Genomic DNA, 9,192 nt, shown 5'->3' with positions numbered 1-9,192 from the left:
GATGGGCAGGAGGGTGGGCTGAGTCTTCTGTACAAGAACAGGTCTTCCCAACCACCAACTGAGATTTTCAAGTCAGGTTTTCCCAACCACCAAGTCAGATCATGTGCTAACACAGCACTGCTGGAATGAGGCTGTAGGTAGAAGAGAACACAAGGAAAACTCTGCATGTGCTGCACTGCAGCTTCTGGGCCCTGAGAGACTCAAAGAGTAGTCCAGGTGCTGCACAAGGTGGAACTTGTCATCAGCAGTGAGGCAGCCAGAGAGAAACATATGAGAGGCATGGTGAGCTGCCATTTCCTCAGTCTCTGCTACATCTACAATCGATTCATCATTGCAGGATTCAGCAAAAGGACTGATAGGACATCTTTCCACAGTGGTTCACTAGAGGATGTGTGTGACAGAAGCTGAGTTTCTACAATTTATGGTTGTTTTTTGCCTAATTTTTGGCATAACACATACCTGCAGCTATTATCTGGAAGCTTCTCTGAATGTACTCTTGGCCAGTAGCTTTTAAATGCTAAATCAGTGAAGGTTAGTCCTGGGGCTGACAGCTCATTTCTGATGCCTGAATTCAAATGTGCTATGGCTATCCCTTACCAAAGTCCACACAAAACCTGCCCATTGCGGGGTTCTGGTCACAGCTCCCAGGAGGGATCCCCTTCTAGCACCTGATGCTGCCCAGCTGCTCTCTCTGAAGGACTGGGTGCCCATGGAGATGGCACAGGACAGGCCTTGCCAGCTGGAAATCAGACAGCCATTGTACAGTCAGCTAAATCAGGTGTTGCTGTTCAGAGCCACAGCCCCTCCAAACACTGCCACTTGCTCTCACTTTCTGGCACACCCTCCTCCACAACAGTCAGTGTGTTCATGTGGCTGTGCAAGAACAGAACAAGGGAGCCAGGAGCTGAGATGGACTTAAACAAACCCAGAAAGTTGGCAACAGTATTTAAGTCTTAGCCTAAACCAATTCTTTAATCTGGATCACCATTCTTTTTCCTACCTGTTTATAGTGGCACAAGGCAGTGAAGAGGTTGGAAAAAAGATGCCAGGAAAAGAAGGCATCAAACTGCCTCTTTTGGTGGCAATCCCACTTCACAGCAGCAGGAGGGATGGGGAAGGCATGGTTCACCTCTATTCTCTCACTCACCTGACAACCTATGCAGTTTATGCTTCAGAATTCTGATTTCATAAAGAAGGATTAATGAATACTGTCTGAGGCTCTTTGATATTTCTGATCTTTTAGAGATCAAAAGAAGAAATTCAGTGAGAAGAACTCAAAAACCTTCCAAAAGAGAGTAATGATGCCTGGCAGATGATCAGCCCATGCAGGGCCATTCAAGGATTCCTGAGCTCACATTAGCCCCAGTGGAGTGCTGCTTAGATGGCTGCCTGTCACACTGAGAGCATAGCAAGCTCTTCTGCTCCAGCTATGAAAACAGTATAACTATGGGGTTTTTTCAAACTTCAAGGAAACCACCTTTATGAGAAGGTACATCTTATTTTATGTACAGCTCAAAAAGTTTTCTTTCCTGAGCTCTGATGAATGTATATGCTGCAGGAAAGAAAGAAAAGTCTGGTGCCAAGTTTGTTTGCTTGTCATGTAGCATGCTGAGGACAGGTCTGTATAAGCTCATAAGCCAAGGAAAGCAATTCATCAGTGAATAAAGAATTTAAAGCTACAAAAAACCTATGTGGCTGAGACAAAAGAAGACAAAATCCTGTGCCTGTATAATTATGTCAGTAGGAGCAGATTTTTTCAAACTGAGCTACTTCTTTGACTAGCTCTGCTAGTCAAAACCCTACTGTGGACACAGATGCACAGCTACATTACTGCAGCTCTCTTGCCTTTTACTATGGCAATCAACTCCATGGAAATAATGCTCATGCAAACTCTTTCAACACAGATACATGGAGATACATACTTAGGTGATTACTTCAGCATAGTTAAAATGATTCAAACTTTATGTGCAAGGAAATCCTGAAAGATTGTTCTCTGAAAAATTTGGGTGACCTCACAGTTTATTAAGGTTTGAATTGAGACTTGGATAAGGATTAGGCTGCAGTGAGGTTTTCTCTACCTACAGTTTCACGCTAAGAGAGTTATTTCTGCTTATAGCTGTTTGTGATTTTTTAATCAGCTGTTTTTAAGTGCCTGTAACAATTCTGAGAGCATGCTTACAGCAAAATGAGCCATCTTACCTCAATTTTGTACTGCTGTAATTTATTATTTTTTAAAAACAATGTAGCTATCTTCAGTATAATGAATGTAAATCAAACTGACATGGACACATAACTCATATACATAAATTCATATAAAGAGACCTAGACATATATGAATCCTACCACTATTGACCCATATTTTGCTGGCTTACATCTGTCTTTGTTTCTCCTGTTGAGAACACGTTCAAGGTGACCTAAAGAACATGTCTTCATTCCAGTGGTTCTCCACTTCCATCTGCTTTTTGGGGCAACACCTCAATATTTTAAACTGCTAAAATTGAAAAAACAGGAAAGATACAAGTGTGGTGTGGGCCACACCATCACTTGCACTTTCTTCTCATGCTCATGGCACCAGTGATTGAGGACCCTTTTCCTGTTTTTTTTAAATGCTTCCTTAAAGTTCACCAGCAGTTCACAGGCCATTGTGCTTGCTGATTTTGTACAGTCCCATCAGGAGACACTGGCTTTCCTCTCTGGGAAGAGCAGCAATTCCCATCTTTTCCAAAAGCTACCACAATGTATGGTCTTACAAGTGCAAAAAGAATAGATGCAGAAAAGCATTTCCAAAGTCCATGCCAGCAGTACTCCAAAGCCAACTAACTTTAGTGTATTAAAGAATAAAAAACAAACAAACCAAATCCATTTGATAGTATCCCCAGCATATGAGCATGTTGCAGAAGGACACACCTCATTTTTGCCAGTGACACACAGAGGAAACTCAAGTTTCATCAACAAGATGTAGAGAAGCTTCTGGAAACAATCCCAATCCTAACCAGAATGAGCTTCCCTTGGACAGACAAGAGCTCTTTTGGACATGCCACAAATATCCTGACATTAACTAAAGATGCTCCTGGGTGATAATCCAGAGGCACAGCTGAGAAAGCCCTGCTTTGAGTAAGGTGCTGTTCCTCTTGTACTCGTAAACCTTTCATACTTAGGCATCAGTGGTGCACTGACTTGACTCCTACTTACTACTTTCCTAGAAGCAGGAATATAACCTGTCTTGCTCCACCAGTCATCCCCCATCTTTGGCTTTTTCCCACTCAGAGTGCATTTCAAAACATTATCTAGCCCTCTCACTCAATAACCAAAAGAGGCTTTTTTTCCTTCTTGCTCAAGTACCAGTCTCATATCCAAAGATTAAACTGTACATATACATCTCCTCCACATTACCAACACTCTGTCCTGTAACATCCCATTTCTGCCTCCTACTACATGTAGCCCTTCTGAAAGAAAAAGGTCATGTAAAAAAGAACTGGAAATTCAGGAGACGTGTAAGTTATAGAAAACAGGAGTTCATCAGATGTAGTATAAAAGGAAAAGGGGGAAAAAACCCAAGCCAAACCACCATCAACAAAAAGAGCTGGAATAAATCAACTGAGACCACAATTTGGTTATAGCTCTGAGCATTTACTAGATGCTCAGGCTTGTAAAGTGAAATAGATAGCTAATTTAGAATCACAAGCATTCAGATATTTCAGATAGCCTAGATCCTGTAAGACATCTGTAGTTGCATAGATTATAAATTCCATTAATACTTGTTGTATCACGGTGCTGTTACATTTATTATCTCACATACTCAGTGCCTGACAGTCTGTAAATAAAGCTTAGGCAAATGGGCACATCTGAATGCAGGACTTGTTATAATCCCATAGTGTCATTATGGAGCTCATAGGCAATGCACAGGCATTGCTTCCCAATCACTTTTCTGACAGCTAAAAGGGACACTTCCATAGACAGGATCACAAACATTCCTAGTGGTTCTGAGCAGGCCACTTCACATTAATGTACCACATGTACAAGAGCAGCCTGCAGAGTTGAACATAAAATGCCAATGCTGCCCTTTGGGATTTGCCCTTTTCTCAGAGCTTCTGGAGAGGGGAAGGAATGTTAGTGCCTGAACAGATGAAAACTGCTTGCCTTGAGCCTCAGTTTTCTGGTGTGACCTCTGCAGAAAGCCTTTCACATGGATGAAAAGTTTGTCCTAACCTGTGCCTATGAAGATTCCCATTGTTTGATAAGGGATGAGCTAACATTGTACCTATTCCCTTAATCAGAACCCAATTTTCATTACTCAAGTACCAACTGTCCCAATACATATAGAAGCTCAATGTCTAAGAGGGGTCTACGTACTTGTTCCTGAAATTGTGCACTGAATACAGGTACATACACACTCTTTTATTTACTTGGGAAAACAAGCTAAACAAATCAGATGGAGGACAAGATAGAATAATATTCTTCTTGAAGTCTCATCATTTTGTGTATGATTATTTCTGCTCCATTTGGATCAAGCCCATGAAGTGGGATTCTTTTTTACATGGAGGCCTGCCAGGAGAAATCAGAGAGGTTGAGGAATAACCTAAACCAGAGGAAACCACTCATGCCACCATTTAGACAGCAGAGGCCTCAGGATGTGCCAAGGAGCTGTCATAAAAGTGTTTCAAGCACTTAAGTAATTTTTCAGCTACTTGGACTATAGAGTTCACTCAAGAAAATGGTCTTATAAGCCAAAGAATTAGAAGTTAGCCCAGATGTCTTGAGGGTAAAGTTGACAGTGGTTTCAGGTTAGATTTTGGCTACTCTGCAAAACCAAAAGAACCTGCCAGAACAATTTACCACAATTTGTAGGACATCTTCCGAAGATGAAGCCTAGATTGGGGTGGGGGAGAGTAACAGGCATGTGGGTCTTGTCAAAGGATCTCACCTACTCAATCTTGAGAGAATTCAAACCTGAACTCTTTGCTAATCATTTCCACTTGCTATCAATGACAATAGCCCCAAAACTCTGGTTTACCATCACTCCACACAGCTGGGGAAAGGAGAACTTGCAGCTGTCACAGATTTTTCTACTGTTACAAAACTCTTGTGTTGCCAGCTAACATTGATGCAGTTTTGGGGGCCTTATTTGTGCAGATTTACAGAGAAAGGGCATCTATACCTTCTGTTCTGCCGCTCTTTCTGATCCTCCTGGGTTAGGGTGGCTGTTCTCACCCACCAGCGCAGTGCTGGCTAACCAAGTCTCTAAGCATTTTCACTGTGTGAAGCCACTTCAGAAAAGTATCAGACTGCCTAATTTTACCAGGCCAAAGATTTTCTACTGCTTCAGAGGCTGTTTGACAGAGCACTTAGAACTAGCACTTCAAAAATGTTCAACAACTTGAGAATTACAGTTTCTAGCTAGTGAAAAAAGAGTGACGGAATAGAAGATGAAAAAACCTTGAAATTGTAATCTCTGCTTCAACACTCAGATCAGGATAAGTTTAAGTTTGTGTCACAATCCATTGCAACATCATTATTTATGCACTGGATTCACTGGTGAAACACTGCTACTGGTAACACTTACCCAGAACACTAAACTCCTGGCAAACAAGCTCTGCACGATGTGGAGGCATCGTTTCAGAATGGAGGTGCTCTAAGTCCTATTAAACAAAGCAGTGCATAAATGCATCTACAGTGACACACTAATTTAAGCCAGATACCTTCTCATGAGGAGGAGGTATTGATTTGAACACACTTAAACTTGGTACAGTCTCAGAACAGCGTAGTTCTTTACCCTCCCAGTACCTTCATGTTGTTATAATGACTATGCTGACATTCTGTTGGTGAAAGGCAAACCAAGCACACATTTGTGTGGAGAAATAGACACCTCCCCTCTTTAAGAATGCCGACAAATGCAGTAATATATGTGCTAAGCTGGAGACATTTAAATATTCACTTGGAATTATATGATAGAGTATGGCAGTAGGCATAACTGAAATTTCATTTTATATAGCACAGAGCAGCAGCTTAAAAATCATACACAGACAGAAAAAAATGTAATGCCTTTTGTCTTAAAGATTTGCAAATACTGCTCAATGTACTCTTGTTAAATGAAATACAAATACTTACTAGTAAATCATTGAAATTTTCCATTTGAGAGTAACCATCAACTGCTGGTAATATCTCTGTTCAAATGTTTGAATCATTCTGGATCTCTGTGCTGATTTCTGCTACAGATCTCTAGCATGGGCTTCAGAAAGAGGCAAATTCAGGTATAAGGCTAGGTGAGTACTTAAAAGCTTCACAGTTACAGTAAACCGACTTTTATGTTTCACTAAAGATAAACAACAGGACAACAACAGGAGCCCTCCATACAGATGAGGATGAAGATCTACTTCCAGCTGATGATATTTGTATGAAAGCCTCCCCTCCCACAGCAGCCTCTCAGCTGAGCTGACAGCATGCCCTTGTGACAGCTGAGCTGACATCGAGCACTTCAATGAGCAACGAGGTGCTCTGCAGGTCTGGAGCTTGGATAAACCATCAGGTACTTCTGTCGTTCAGCCTGCCTGACAGCGATTTCCCATTGCCTCAGACAAGTTCCGGTTATTTATAATCTATGCAGACATTTCTGTGACTAAGAACCTATCACCCCTCATGTCACATGGGTGAGTATCTTACACATGTGCCTCTTGCAACACATTTTAATGTTAGTAACTAAGTCTAACAGGACAGAGGGAAGAGATTCCTAAAAGACACACACAAACTATTTTTGGGGCATTTTTTGTTTTATTTGTTTTGGTTTGTTGTTGGTTTTGTTTGCTTTTGTCTTTGTTTTTTTGGGGTTTGAGTGGGGGTTTTTTTGGTGGTTTTTTTCTTTCAAACCTCTGTCCTGGTCTATGCAGAAAAGTTGGGATCCTTTGAATTTGGGAAAAGGCGTGATTTTTGAACTGACTTCTCTCATTATTTGTTTAGCAAGACAAAGTTATTTTTCTGGAAAATCTAAAAAAATATACTCGCTGCTGCATACAGTTTAGCATCTAGAGCAAGATATGTATACCCTGGGAGCTGGCAATCTCAGAAGAGACAATAACTAAATCTCTTTAAAATAATTCTATATGGTATTACTGACTTGCTCAAGCACCACTGAAGGAGAGGTAATTAGTGGAAATAAAAAAAAAATCACTGCTCTTGTGAGGATGGAGCAGTCACTCTCTGAGATGGTCAGATGTTTCTCTTGGACTATCTATATGGACAGAAGAAAGATTCTGCTTTTTTTTTAACATAGGTAATTTTTCACTTAGCTTTTTTATATGGCCAAACAGGTTGACAACAGGAAACTCAGCATGGAAATTCAGTAACTGTTCCTCTGGCAGTGTTAGCTAACTTTAGTTGAAAACATGGAAAAGCAGAGTTCTCAGGAGTTTAATGGCAGCTTTGGAAGTGGACTTGGGGTGGTTTTTTATATTATTTCTGGGGATTTAATTAAAAACAATAAATTGTAATGAAGAATGATTTTGTTGAAATGCAATTTATACCTGTAAACTGATTTGACAAAAATTCTGCAGGAAAGCTCTCTTTCCTCCAAAGCTAGTACAATGCTGGGTCATATCACTGGAGCTGTGAGATCAATATCTGCATTGCTTCTGCATAAATTATACCTGTCCTCTGTTTGAATAAATGCCACGGAGAGGAATGGTCACTTACCAGACACCTCTGCCTATATCCTTTCAGTATGCTTTGTCAGTTCTTTCTCTGCTTTGAAGCCACTTTGCAATTGGTTGAAAAAGGAGAAGGTAAAAGCAAAGATCTTATCTCTTTCCCAACGGAATTGTTTTACCGAAGACAGTGCAGCCATGGGGGGTACATTCAGAGGTAACTAATGAACGACAAGCACCAGTGTAGAGAAGATTGAGTTCAGTCCAAAATAGCAAGGCCCTTCTCCATAAAAGACTCAGTTCTCTATAGGAACTTTGACACAGGGTAGTAGTGTGTAATTCTTCCTTTGGCAGATGTTTACTGTGGATGTTTGAGAGAATGAGATAACTATTCCATTTGTAAATATCAAAAAGCTTGTTGGAAAGATGATAAATATTTCTACAACTAAGAACAAAGTATGGATGGTATTCAAAGAACCTGGATAACGTGATTGCCTGAAGCTTAACTCCGATGTGGTTGCTGCAAAAAAACAAATGGTAGAAGCAGAATTTCAGGAACTGAGAATTAAAGATTAGGGTAATTTAAAGTCCCAAAAATACAAGGTATACAAAGCAAGTCAAAAGTGGAAAAGATCACCATTCAGCTCGCTGAATAGCTCTGACCACTTCATGTGGTCAGTGTAGCCAAACCAACCAAATATACTACTTCAATTCAAAATGAGAAGAAATAAAATATTAAAATTCCATGCTATAGAGAAGTTTCTTGCATGGTCTCACATGAATGTGATACACTCTATAAAAAAACAGGTGTTTCCAGCAAAAAAGTTCAAAGAAAGACAGCAGTACAGACAAAACAACCACCCAAGAAAAAAAAGGGAATCAGAAGATTATATAGCCTAAATTTTAGAAGAAACAAAAGTTCTAAAACACAAACTAAAGATTCATCAAACATAAAATAAAACATATTAGTTGAAGCAAACTAATGTTCTTGACTCACACTGAATTATAAGAAAAAGATCAAAACAACTTATTACTCCATAACAGGATATTACAAAACTCACTGTAACTACATCTAGTAAATAAAACTGCTACAAGCTGCAAAAACACTGGGCATTCATGCACTCATGATAAAAATTCACTTGAGCATATAAGCATTGTTCTGAGAAAAAAAAAACCAAAACATTCTCTTTTCCCAATGTACATCCTTAGTTTTTTCATGCATTATTTCAGATTCATTTAAAAAACCTTTCCCTTCTCTATTACTTTATAAACACAGCACTAACACCGCTTTTAAGACAGAGGAGAGTTGGCCCATGTGGAGCTCAGGGCAGATGTCATGTGAGGCTTGGGTTTCCAAAAGCACTGGTTCTCCAGTTTACCCCACCTTTGGGGCACAAGGAAGAGATGTGAGCTCCTAAGGGTCTGAATAAATCTTCCTTTCTTTCAGTTGTCATTCTCCATAACCAGCAAGTGAGCATTTTCAAGGAGGTTTGTGCTTCATGCCACACTCCTCAGAATCTTAGCCCTACCCTAAAACTAGTCTCCCTTTGCTTAA

This window comes from Catharus ustulatus, chromosome 6 (assembly GCF_009819885.2).
Source record: "Catharus ustulatus isolate bCatUst1 chromosome 6, bCatUst1.pri.v2, whole genome shotgun sequence".
Lineage (NCBI taxonomy): Eukaryota > Metazoa > Chordata > Aves > Passeriformes > Turdidae > Catharus > Catharus ustulatus.
This window is presented reverse-complemented; position numbering follows the sequence as displayed.